The sequence below is a fragment of the Bos taurus genome, chromosome 9 (genome assembly GCF_002263795.3).
Source record: "Bos taurus isolate L1 Dominette 01449 registration number 42190680 breed Hereford chromosome 9, ARS-UCD2.0, whole genome shotgun sequence".
NCBI classification, from domain to species: Eukaryota; Metazoa; Chordata; class Mammalia; order Artiodactyla; family Bovidae; genus Bos; species Bos taurus.
In genome coordinates this window covers 51,912,162-51,926,055 of record NC_037336.1, presented here as the reverse complement: position 1 = coordinate 51,926,055, position 13,894 = coordinate 51,912,162, and the positions used below count along the sequence as shown (strand labels likewise).

At 35.6% G+C, this 13,894-nt stretch overlaps 1 long non-coding RNA gene across 1 annotated transcript in view; it reads left to right on the top strand.

Moving 5' to 3' along the window:
* Positions 1 to 13,252, top strand: part of LOC112448131 (uncharacterized) — a 147,963-nt gene extending 134,711 nt beyond the window's left edge. The window contains exons 4-5 of the long non-coding RNA XR_003036527.2: positions 7,478 to 7,559; positions 12,580 to 13,252. This is a non-coding gene — a long non-coding RNA (uncharacterized lncRNA). The remainder of the gene's footprint in view (positions 1 to 7,477; positions 7,560 to 12,579) is intronic.
* The last annotated feature ends 642 nt before the right edge of the window (positions 13,253 to 13,894 follow it).

The following is a 13,894-nucleotide window of genomic DNA, read 5'->3' as shown; positions in this document are numbered from 1 at the left end:
GAATTGTAAAGCAACTATACTCCAATAAAAATTAACATAAAGAGGAAAAAGTATTGATATTTACATGTTCAGTTCAGTTGCTCAGTCTGTGACCCGTGGACTGCAGCATGCCAGGCTTCCCTGTCTATCACCAACTCACAGAGCTTGCTCAAACTCATGTCTGTCAAGTCAGTGATGCCATCTAACCATTTTATCTTCTGTCATCCTCTTCTCCTCATGCTTTCAATGTTTCTCAGCATCAGGGTCTTTTCTAATGAGTCAGTTCTTTGCATAAGGTAGCCGAAGTATTGGACCTTCAGCTTCAGCATCAGTCCTTCAATGAATATTCAGGATTGATTTCCTTTCAGATGGACTGGTTGGATCTCCTTGCTGTCCAAGGGACTCTCAAGAGTCTTCTCCAAAACCACAATTCAAAAGCATCAGTTCTTTGGTGCTCAGCCTTCTTTCTGGTCCAACTCTCACATCAATATATGACTATTGGAAAACCCATAGCTTTGACTAGATGGACCTTTGTTGGCAAAGTAATGTCTCTGCTTTTTAATATGCTGTCTAGGTTGGTCATAATTTTCTTCCAAGGAGCAAGAGTTTTTTAATTTCATGGCTACAGTCATCATCTGCAGTGATTTTGGAGCCCAAGAAAATACAGTCTCTCACTGTTTCCATTGCTTCCCCATCTATTTGCCATGAAGTGATGGGACCAGATGCCATGATCTTCATTTTCGGAATGTTGAAAGTCTTTATCCTTGAAAGTCTTTCTTTTTGGTCTCTAATGTCTCCCATTGTATTCTTAGACATACATGATGTGAGAAGAGCCTCTGATGCATTATTTAATCTTTCCATAATTAATATATAAAAAATACCAAGGCAAAATATGATGTAGGAAACCTTTATTTAAGTTCCAGATTGTATAAATATATCTGGTCAAGTTGCATTTTTCAGTTTTGGGAAAAATTATGTGGGAAGTTGATATTGCAACTAAATAGGAAAGTCTCCTTCATGTCTTATATGTTATTTATGATTCTATTTTTTAAAATATTTTTTTCATAAGAATATTGTACTTGATCTTCAAATTGTCGTTTGTTGGGACCAGTTTACCAACTGGCCCATACCCACATAACTCTTGCTTTACTGTCATAGTCTGATGTGACATGATGTAATAGAATATGATACATTGCCTGAATTTAAAGAACATGGACTATTTCTGGATCTGCCATGCAGCATGAGATCTGTATCACATTTGAAACAAAGCTAACCAAGCAGACAGAGCAAAAAGATATCTATAGCATTCATTAATCAGGGTAGAGTACATATATTTTCAGCATCTTACTCTATTTGTGTGGTATATTTTAAGCCTGAAATACAGAACAAAAATAGCCTTAGTGACCATGCACATTGCTTCTAACATGATTGTCCTTAGAGAATTATTCCCTAAAAAAGTCAAAGAAAATTCAATCTGGTTGAAAATTATTAAATAAGTTTCATTATATATATTCCTTTATTCCATCTTTTCTCACTGGGGGATCATTAACTATTCTGCAATGTATGCATTTTGATCTATACATAAACATATGAGTATTAGCATTGAGCTATGCTACTGTCTTCCATTTAAAGCCAATCAAATTCAAAATAATTTAAAGCATGTAGTTTACAAGAACTGCAAATATCAGATTATTTCAGATTTGAATTAAGAAGCACAAAAAACATGATCGAATCAGCTAAAAGATGCATATCCACTCTTAAAGAAGAGTGGTTTGGGGTGAGATTTTAGAAACTCTGAGGCAGAATTGCCACGCATACTTTAAAGAGGCAATTTACATCTCTCTCTACTATATGGAGTATGTTACGCATTCTCAAATTCTGTTCACATGTTTGTCCTGTCTTTCCTATGGGATTTTAACGTCTAAAATCCTTGCAGAAGAACCACTGTTTTTTGTTTTTTTTTTTCTCTCCATTTATATTACTTATTTACTCAGGTCAGAGAGGGAAGAACCACTAGGGATCAGACTGGCATATGTGTCTCCCCTATCTGTCCCCACTATGGAAGTAAGAGGTAAAATACCTCTAGCCTTACTGGAACTAGACATCCAGAGCACATCTGATATCCTTATCCAGATTTCATTAATACTTTTCTTTGCTTCCTGATATCCCCTCTCACCTTCCCTTATAATCATACCTCCGTTTCTCTGAGATAATTATTCCTTGGTCTTCTGGTTATCATTTGAATGAAGACACAAAATTAAGTGAAATTCTTATACAGATTTTCTAGCCACAGTACAATACCTACTATATTCATAGTACATGTACAATAGTTGATGACTGATTGATCAATACATATATATGTATGCATGCATGTATGTTCAGTCACTTCAGTGGTGTCTGACTCTTTGTGACCCTTTGGACTGTAGCCTGCCAGGCTTCTCTGTCCATGGGATTCTCCAGGCAAGAATACTGGAGTGCGTTACCATGCCCTGCTCCGGAGAATCTTCCTGACCCAGGGATCAAACTCAAGTCTCCTGCATCTCCGGCACTACAGGCAGATTTTTAGCACTGAACCACTGAAGAAGGCCATGCATGTGTATACTGCATTGGAAAAAGATTGTAAATGGATATAACATAATTAGATTCATGGTCCCTGAAAATAGTAATTAATCATGTTTTAAGTGCAGTCGCTCAGTTGTGTCTGACTCTTTGCGACCCTGTGGACTGTAGCCCACCAGGCTCCTCTGTCCATGGGATTCTCCAGTCAAGGATACTGGAGTGGGTTGCCATTTCCTTCTACAGGGGATCTTTCTGACCCAGGGATCGAACCTGGGTCTCCTGCATTGCAGGCAGACGCTTTACTCTCTGAGCCACCAAGGATAGCCATAATCATGTTTTAGATTATCAAATCCAGTACCAAGTTCTGCCTTGAAATTTTAGTGCCGAGATTTGCATTTGTAATTTGCATTTCCTTTCTTTCTTCATATGAAGTTATGGTTTCCTACATTAACAAATTCTGCATTAATTCAAATGAAGGGATGTTGTGGGAGATTGAATTGAACTATACACATGGACACAACTGCACTCATCTCACACACAAGTAATGTAATACTCAAAATTCTCTAAGCCAGGCCTCAGCAATATATGAACCATGAACTTCCAGATGTTCAAGCTGGTTTTAGAAAAGGCAGAGGAACCAGAGATCAAATTGCCAACATCCGTTGGATCATCAAGAAAGCAAGAGAGTTCCAGAAAAACATCTATTTCTGCTTTATTGACTATGCCAAAGCCTTTGACTGTGTGGATCACAACAACCTGTGGAAAACTCATAAAGAGATAGGAATACCAGACCACCTGACCTGCCTCTTGAGAAATCTGTATGCACATCAGGAAGCAACAGTTAGAACTGGACATGGAAAAACAGACTGGTTCCAAATAGGGAAAGGAGTATGTCAAGGCTGTATATTGTCACCCTGCTTATTTTACTTATATGCAGAGTACATCATGAGAAATGCTGGCTTGGATGAAGCACAAGATGGAATCAAGATTGCTGGGAGAAGTATCAATAACCTCAGATATGCAGATGACACCACCCTTATGGCAGAAAACAAAGAAGAACTAAAGAGCCTCTTGATGAAAGTGAAAGAGGAGAGTGAAAAAGTTGGCTTAAAGCTCAACATTCAGAAAACTAAGATCATGGCATCCAGTCCCATCACTTCATGGCAAATAGATGGGGAAACAGTGGAAACAGTGAGAGACTTTATTTTCTTGGGCTCCAAAATCACTGCAGATGATGACTGTAGCCATGAAATTAAAAGATGCTTGCTCCTTGGAAAAAAAGTTATGACCAATCTAGATAGCATATTAAAAAGCAGAGACATTATTTTGCCAACAAAGGTCCATCTAGTCAACGCTATGGGTTTTCCAATAGTCATATATGGATGTGAGAGTTGGACCTTAAAGAAGGCTGAGCACCAAAGAATTGATGCTTTTGAATTGTGGTTTTGGAGAAGACTCTTGAGAGTCCCTTGGACAGCAAGGAGATCCAACCAGTCCATCTGAAAGGAAATCAATCCTGAATATTCATTGAAGGACTGATGCTGAAGCTGATAGTTCAATACTTTGGCCACCTGATGCAAAGAACTGACTCATTTGAAGAGACCCTGATTCTGGAAAAGATTGAAGATGGTAGGAGAAGGGGATGACAGAGGATTTAATGGTTGGATGGCATCACCGACTTAATGGGCATTAGTTTGAGTATGCTCCCTGAGTTGGTGATGGACAGGGAACCCTGGCATGCTGAAGTCCATAGGGTCGCAAAGAGTTGGACATGACTGAGCAACTGAACTGTACTGATACCTCGGATATCTTTTCCTGAGATTTTCAAGTTGCATAAAAGATGTTTTAAAATTAGCTTATTTCTCATATACAACACATGGTAAATTAAAAAAAAAAAACATTTTAAATAAAGCCTCACTAAAATGCAACCATTGGGTTTCAGTTTATTGTTTTTATTAAAACTAGACAGGTCAATAAGTTCCTTATTTTTACCACCCCCCCATTTGCATTTATTTACTCTTTGTATTTCAGATCCTACAGGGAAATAAGTAGGACAGTTCAATTCAGTTCAGTTCAGTCACTCAGTTGTGTCCGACTCTTTTCGACCCCATGTGCAGCACGCCAGGCCTCCCTGTCCATCAACAACTCCCAGAGCTTGCTCAAACTCATGTCCATGAAGTCAGTGTTGCCATCCAACCATCTCACCCTCTGTCGTCCCCTTCTCCTCCCGCTTTCAATCTTTCCCATCATCAGGGTCTTTACAATGACTCAGTTCTTTGCATTAAATATGTAAGACAGTATTTGCATAATCACCTAATTTATTTCTTCACTTCTCTTTTCTCCTTCCTTTCTCTCATTTATTTTTTCTTTTCTCTATGAAACATTAAAATATTTATAATTATAATTTCTCTATTCCTCTTATCTTGTTTCAGTTCATTCATGTGAATTCTCCACATGAGAAATATTGTATGATCTCTGGAAATACTTGGTTTTAGAAATGGGTTTAAAAAAGGACTATTGATAAAGAGTATGTATTTCCTTTATTAGTAGTCTAATGCTGGACCTAATATTTATCATTGCTTAAGAGACTCTATTATATATTAAAAATAAAAAATATAAACCAACTCATAGACTTAGAGACTTATGGTTTCCAGGGGGAAGGGTGAGGAGGAGGGATAGATTGGGAGTTTGGGATTGACATGTACACACTTTTATATTTAAAATAGACAGCCAGAAGGACCTACTGTATAGCACCGGGAACTATGCTCAATACTCAGTAATAATCTAAATGGGAAAATAATTTGAAAAAGAGTATATACATGTATATGTTTAATTGAATCACCTTGCTGTATACCTGAAACTGACACAACATTATTAATCAGCTATACCCCAAAATAAAATAAAAATTAAAAAATAAATAATATGCAAAAAAATATATATGACTGCTGCTGCTAACTCGTTTCAGTCGTGTCCGACTCTGTGCAACCCCAGACACAGCAGCCCACCAGGCTCCCCTGTCCCTGGGATTCTCCAGGCAAGAATACTGGAGTGGGTTGCCATTTCCTTCTCCAATGCAGGAAAGTGAAAAGTGAAAAGTGAAAGTGAAGTCGCTCAGTCGTGTCCAACTCTTAGCGACTGCATGGACCACAGCCTACCAGGCTCCTCCATCCATGGGATTTGCCAGGCAAGAGTACTGGAGTGGGGTGCCATTGCCTTCTCCGATATATGACTAGTCAGGCATATAAATAAAGTTACATACATTTCACTTATCTGTTTAGTTTAATAAATGGAAATATTGATTCACACGCATCATGAGATACTAGTTCTATTCCAGTGTTCATAGAATTCTATAAAATTGCTGATAGAATAAATTACATCTACTTTAATGCTTCCCCAGTGAAGTCATCCTATGCTACTGAATATACTTGAAAACAACAACTTACTAAAATTTTAAAGATAGCCTCCTTCTAGCAATAATAATTTCTTCAGAAGTAGAACCTTTTTTCAAACATATTAATATTTTCAAAAAGATGATAACCCTGTCAGGGATTAGACTGTCTCCAGGGTTAAAACCATAATCTGGTAAATAATTTCAACAGAGGACTTCTTTTCTCCTGGAATAGGAAACTTTCTCATCAGAGAATTCCACAGATACTCATTTCTTCAAAAAGAGGACCTTTAAAACATGTTAGAATCTTCAAAGTGGGGGAAATGCCACCCTTAGCAAAATGAAGTCTTTTAAAGTAGAAGCCCAACAGCATTATGAAGACTCCCAAGGGAAACTCCAAAAGCTCTATAAAATACTGCTTCCAGTACCCAACTCTCAGATTATCATTTTAAAATGTTACCCAGATGGTATGAAAACTACTTAAAAATAGTCTAAATGCGGTTTTAGGTTCATAGCAAAACTGAGCACAAAGTACTGGGTGGTTCCATATACTCCTTGCCCTCCATACATGCACGGACTCTCCTACAACACCATTACTCACCAGAATAGGACTTTTGTTACCATCAGTGGACCTACACTGACACATGATTATTACCCAAAGTCCAAAGCTTACATTAGGGTGCATTTTAGTGTTATGCATTGAATGGATTTGGACACATGTGAAATGGATCAAGAATTGTAGTATTACAGAACAATCTCATTGCTCTAAAAATCCTCTGTGCTCTTGCTATTCATCCTTTCTTTGCCCTAACCAGTGTAACCACGGATCCCCTTACTGTCCATGGTTTTGCCATTTCCAGAATGTCATGTAGTTGGAATCATACAGTGCATATCCTTTCTAAGTGGGCTTCTTTCAATTAATGATATGTATTTAAACTCCCTCCTTATCTTTTCATCGCTTGATAGTTCATTTCTTTTTAGCTCTGAATAATATTCTATTATCTAAGTATGCCACAGTTCATTTATCTATTCTACTAAAAGACAACTTAGTTGCTTCCAAGTTTTGGCAATTATGAATAATGCTGCTATAAACATCTGCATGCAGGACAAGTTTTCAACTCCTTTGTGTAAATACCAGGGTACATACTTGCTAGACAATATGATAAGATTACTTTTAGTTTTGTGAGAAATTGCCATGGTGGCTTTATCATTTTATATTCCCACTAGCACTGAGAATTGTAATTCCTATTGCTCTACATTTTTGCCAGCATTCTAATGGGTGGATAGTAGTATCTCTTTGTTGTTTAAATTTGCTTTTCTATGATGACCAGAGTATGTGGAGCATATTTTAAAATTCTTATTTGCATCTGTATATCTTCTTTGGTGTAGTGTCTGTTCAAACCTTTGTCTCACTTTTTAATTGGTTTGTTTGTTTTCTTATTGTTGAATTTGAAAAGCTTTTTGTATATTTTTCACAACAGTCTTTTATCAGAAATGTCTTCTGCAAATATTTTCTCCTAATCAGTGGCTTTTTAAAAATTCTCTTGACAGTGTTTTTGCAGAACAGAAATTTTTAACATTAATGAAGTCCAGCTTGTCAGTTCTTTTGTCCATGGATCATGCCTTTGGTGTTGTAAGTAAAAAGTCATTACCTTACCTAAGGTTATCTAGATTTTCATTTGTGCTATTTTCTAAAAGTTTTATAGTTTTATATTTTACATTAGGTCCATGATTCATTTTAAGTTAATTTTTTGAATCTATGTGTTCTGTGTCCAGATTCTTTATTTTGTGCATATAGATGGCTAATTATTCCAGCCTCATTTATTGAAAATATCTTTGCACAATCAAATTATCTTTGTTTCTTTGTCAAGGATTAGCTGACTGTATTTATGTGGATCTATCTCTGGGCATTCTATTGTGTTCCGTTGATCTATTTGTCTATCCTTTTGTCAACACTTTCTTGATTAGTGTAGCTTTATTGTAAATCTTGAACTCTGGAATGTCAATTCTCCAAAATGTTCTTATGGGTCTTTTGCATTTCCATATACAATTTAATATCAGTTTTTGATATGAACAAAATAACTTGCTGGGATTTTGATGGAGACTGCATTTAATCTACAGACCAGGTTGGGAGAAATGACATCTTTACATGCAATTTACTTTTAAAATATTCCCATTTGACTTGAACCATTTTAATTGATAGGTAAAATATGGTACTATCTAGTTATCAAGAAAAGAAGATTGGTATCAAAAGCTTAGTGTCTGTATTCCTTTAACTCTAATACAAGGATTGGAAAAATAATATATGAATGGTGAACAGATGCTGTAGATTTGAATTGTATAGGGCAGTTTTCCTTCACTTCTTGCTATTTGTGATCTAGAAGAGGATATTAAAATCAGAACAATTTATTTGATAACAAACAAAACAACTGAACTTTTAGGTTTTTCTCTTTAGGAAAAAAGGTTTATCAACTTCATCTACCTAAAGGAGCTGTTGTGAAACTGAGTATTAGGGAAACTGTGAAAAGTAATGAGTGCTAGGCTGTGATCATCATGGTCATCAACATTGCCAATTATGTAATTGCCACTATTTTCCTCTCCATAAGTTTGTATTTAACTGAAGAATATATCTTTGTATAAATTTGAAATCTGATTGGGTTATGAGAGTTTTGGATATTAACTGGTATTATGACTACAAATAAATGTAACATCTAAGAAAAATGCTGAAATGCTTAGATGTTAGGGCAGAGTACAGAAAATGTTTAAAGTAATTTTTACATTTTATTATTGACTATTTTATTGTTTATTGCCTATATGTTTACTTTTTTGGGAGAGGAAAGTGGCAACCCAGTCTAGTATTCTTGCCTGGAAAATCCTATGGACAGGGAATCCTGGCGGGCTGCAGTCCTTGGTGTCACAAAAGACAGGACATGACTTAACGACTAAACAACAAAAATGTTTACTTTTTATTGTTATACATATAATCTAAGCATGTTTATAATAGAAAATTATAAATTGGCTTCTCTATTCTGTGTCTAAAAAGATATGAAAAGGTGATTCACAATATATTAAATTTAAGATTGTGGGAATCAGAAGCAGGAAGTGGGTGAGGTTATACATTTGAGAGAGGACTAAAATATACGTGTTTGTGTGCGTGTCTGTTTGTCTGTAAGACTTGAATATGTAATAGAATAGAACTCATTATAATAACTTGATAATTTATATTACCAATTAAAATGTACATGTGGTTAGAGGATGCCATGCACAAAATAAAATGGATTTGAATTTCTGAATTAAAATTGTGATTACAAAGGTTTGGGTTAGCTGATACCATGTTTTCTGCCTATTACTTTTCTGTATTTTATTCATAAGCAACTGAAGCCACTTCACAAATCTTTGTAGCTCTATATTTCAAGACAGCCTTCTACCTAGTGAAAAATTCAGTTAAACATTCTCAGCTCTTTAGCTCTATAATTCTGGGCAACTTGATTTTTTGAACTCTCAACACTTCTGGTTAGAATACTGAGAACTGTGATTTTCTCAGGAACAGGCGTCTTAGTACTGATGTCTTGTCAGTCATTGAATGGGAGCAGCCTGTGGGAAGCACAGCTTCAGTGCCAACTCTGTAGCTGAGATAGGTCCTGAGGCCAAAGGTCAGTTATTCTCAGTCGCAGTTGTGAGAGATCAAAAGGGTATGTTTTTATGGCCACCATAGTGAATGAGAGATATTTTATTGTTAGAGGACCTTCTAGAGCCATAAAAATCAAAGTATCAAAATCCAAAGTATTTAAGCACATGTTTCTTGGGTGTTTTCAAGCTTGTTCTCTCTTTTTAATCTCACAACAACCATAAAGAACAAATCTTATTATCTTTATATTAAATATATAAAAACAGTTTAGATGACTGATGTCATCTAACACATTATTGATGGGGTGATTTTCTGCAGAAACTAACGCCTGTGGCTGACAATTTGTTAGGTAAGTGAATTTTGAAACATCTCTGATCAATAAAGTACAGGTAACAAAAGATGTATTAATATATCTCTGGTCATAAGTTGTTAATTTTAAGGAGATACTTGAATAGTATATGATGCTATATTTAAGTGGCAGCCTTGGTTGGATTGTGGAAAGTATATTTTTTTCTTGAACATAATGATATAAGAATAACAAATCATAAGGGAAGGTAATCCTCCTTTATTCAGTTTTTAAAAGGTTGCAGCAATCATTCTGATTCTTAGGAATTTAGAGAAAACAGCAGTTGCAACATTTAGAGAAATTAGCCACAGACGTTTCTATCTATTCTGCAGGCTCCTCAGTGTTGGCTTAATTGCAGTGTCAAAGGTGACATGCTTTTGAACTTTAATTTTCTCATTCCAAATAAGAGAAATCTGGCATAATTTTGTGATTATAGTCAGGTCACAAAATTTACACTAATAAATTTCTTCTGCTACTGAGTCTTTCTAGCATAATGGAAAATTTGAGGGAAGCACATGTGAAATGCTATGAGTCCCATAGAAATAATAAAAGAAAACAGTCTGAATAACTTGGTTTTCTTTTTCAAAGTAAATTGCTTACCACTAAAATATTTTCCAGTATCAGGAAAAATCGTCCAACCAAGGAAGATAAAGGGCCATGTGTTAGACAATCTGTTCTCAAACTTTCTGGTTTCATGAATTTTGTTTTATGGGTTATATCTGTCTCTATTTACCATTAAAAATTGAAACCAAGAAAAAACTTTAAGTATTTTAAGACAAATCATTTAAAATAGCAATATTAAACCCATTGCATGTTAACATAGGTAGCATTTTTATGAAAAATAACTCCCAACAAAAAAGGACTAAGGGATAAGAATGATATTATTTTATACTTTTGCATATCTCTTTAATATCTAAATTAATAAGAATAGTCAGTTTTTATATCTGTATCTTCATCTGCTGCAACTCATGATTGAAATCCGTTAAGAAAATACAGCCTCATGCAGCTATTTGGTTTTCATCACATATAATTGTAGGTATTCTTTGATATTACACCAAAACTCAGCAAATGGTTGTCCTCTTAAAGATTACTATGTGAGCTCTGAAATCGTATCAGTATACCTTTGATACTTTGTTACATTAAAATCCATTAGTTTATTACACACTCTGAATGGATCTTTTACTGGTAGATGATTTTACCCATGCATGTACATAACATATACATTGATCATTCAGAGAATACTAGTTCATGGAATTATGCAGAACTTCCACATATCAAAACATCACATTTGTCAATATCACCACTAATTTCACCAGAAAAAATTAAGTATTAAAAGGTTCAAATTTTATCACTGGCAGCACAAATTCTGTTGGGTGCATCCTCTGACAGATTTACTTCAATATTTTTTTTATAAAATACCTACCAAATATTCATGTCAAGTAACCGTAGTTTGTTATTAATTCTTTCAAATAAAATGCCATTTCATGAGAGACTGGCTAGTTCAGCTTTTGATTACAATCGCACAAGTTCTTTACATCCAGATCACCATCATATTACAATATATAGCAGAAGTGCATTTTGTAATCTTCCCATTTCATCAAATAAAATATTAAAATGATGTATACTCAGGTTTCAAGATTTAATGAAATTAAACATTTTTACTGTTTCACCAAGTATGTTCTTAAGGGAAATTCTTTAATTAATTTAGTTATTAACTGTGGATCTGTTGGAGTGAGAAATACTATGACTACTAGTGGTTTGGTACAAACTGCCACCAGTTTTATCCACCATTGCTTTTGCACCATCAGTGTAATTGTGAACAGAGTAAAGAAAAAAAAAGTCTTAGTATTATTATGACAATAGTTTTGATGTTGTATATTCACTAGATCTTGGTTTCCCAAGAGGTTTGCAAACCACACTTTGAAACCTCTATTCAAGATAAGAACTCTTGAGGCTGTTTGAGAGTATTTGATCCATGTGAACAGGAGGCTTTTTTTGTTCATTTGTTTCCCAAGAAATTAGAACAGTCTCTTAACAAGTGATAAAATACAAACATATTATCCATTTCATTAAAGAAATAAACATTCAGTGCTGGAATTCCAGTCCCTTTCCTCTCCTTTAGCCCCTCACCACCAACTGAGTTATGTGTTGGATGGCTTTGTGATTTAGTTTTCTTATCCGTAAAGTGGAGATCACATCAGTACCTAATTTATAGGTTTGTTTTAAAGATGAAATGTTACCATGCCTTAAAATGCTTCACAGAATGACCAACAGAGAGTAGTGTTTAGTTATCCAAAAACATATTAAGGATCTACAGCTCTCTCAGTTATAGTTGAGTTGTGTTGCTTATAACAGTGTTTCAATCAAAAGAGTAGAGTGTCATACATTAATGAAGGCCTGGGATTGCGGTTCAAGGCTTAGATGCTAGCTCCAGAATGTCTTCAGGCCCTCAGGATTCTGTTTTCCTGCACTAATACTCTCCTACATGGTCTTCATATTAAAGTCACATCCTGATCCCATATAGTTGCTAACGCTCTAGTTTTCACTTCTGTGTTAAAGGCTAAAAGAAGAAAGGAACATAGAGAGATTTTTTTTATAGAGTCTGCCTCCAGTTGAGTCAGCTCCGTTTAATGCGATTTCTCAGAAGTCTCATACCCCATTTCTACATTTTGTTGGCAGCAACACGGTCACAAACAAAGGAGGCAGATGTATCGCTATGCCTAGCTGAATATTACGGTTTCTCTACCAAGGAGAAAGAAGAAAATGGATGGCTTCCACCCACTGCTGGAACAATACAGTAGATCGTATGAAACATATAACATGAATATATTCCATCAGGCAGAAATCTGATTCATACAGATTCCTTTGGCTCCTCTATGGAGATATCAACTCTTTGACCCAGCACTGAACTCAGCACCACACCATAGGCCTTTATCCTCACTAAAGGACAGAGATTGTGCATTAGACTGTATCTAGTGCCTCTACATTATCCCCAGGATCAAGCGATGGGAATTTGTATGTACAGTGTGTCGAATGTGATTCAGCTACACTGATGACTAACCATTTTAGGCTGAACTGAGAGCACTACAGCTTCTCTGAGTTTCCTGAATCTTATCCCAATTATATTTCATTTAATAACACTCAGTGAAATATCTGGTGGCAGGGGAAATGAAACTACATGCTTTTATGGGATCATTCATCAAGAACTAATTGAAGCTTTCATACAGTTTAGTGCTGATAAAACAGTGTAACAATAAACAATAACAAAATTCACTGGAGAAGGATTTGTTTTGCCGTGAGGAAAATGGTTCCGTTTCATCCTGGGATTCCTGGTTAAAAGAGCCTCCAATTTACAAAGGGATAAGCACAGGCTCCTCTGCATAATGACGGGGTGGAAGCTGTGTCAAATGTATTAGTGTTGCTCCAGTGGAGCCATTCTCAGCCTAAGTATTTGCTATTGTGTGAGACTCTGGCAGGAGGCTGCAGGACGAATAGGATTTTTAAAAGTTTCTTTTTGCTATTTATTGTTATTGTGCTTGAAGCAGCTCCATCGTAGTTTTTATTGGAAAATATGTGAATAACCTTAAAGTGTACTTTAACACAATTTAGATTTTTTAAAAAATATCCCAGTGTAAGAGGTTCCTGTTTGTATACATCTGTTTATGGAATTGATTGGCTTTTTGTCCTTGGAATTCTTGTTCTTCCGTATGTGTATTTGAACATCTGGCTGAACTGAAAAGGAAGAAATCTACCTTACTCATTTTCTTGGAAGTGATTTAAAGGAAATATTATCAAAGTGAAATGCATTAGAAATGTGCTGCAAACTGCTAAAGACCTGAACATTCATTGCCATATGACTTAAGTAACAGTAAGCATGATACTGCAGGTGAAGAATTTACTTGGTAACTGGTTTGTCTTACAAGTAATAACCACAGATTTTGTTAGTAAAACTTACTGCCTAGACTCTAGGCACTTAGACTGGAATCTGTACCAT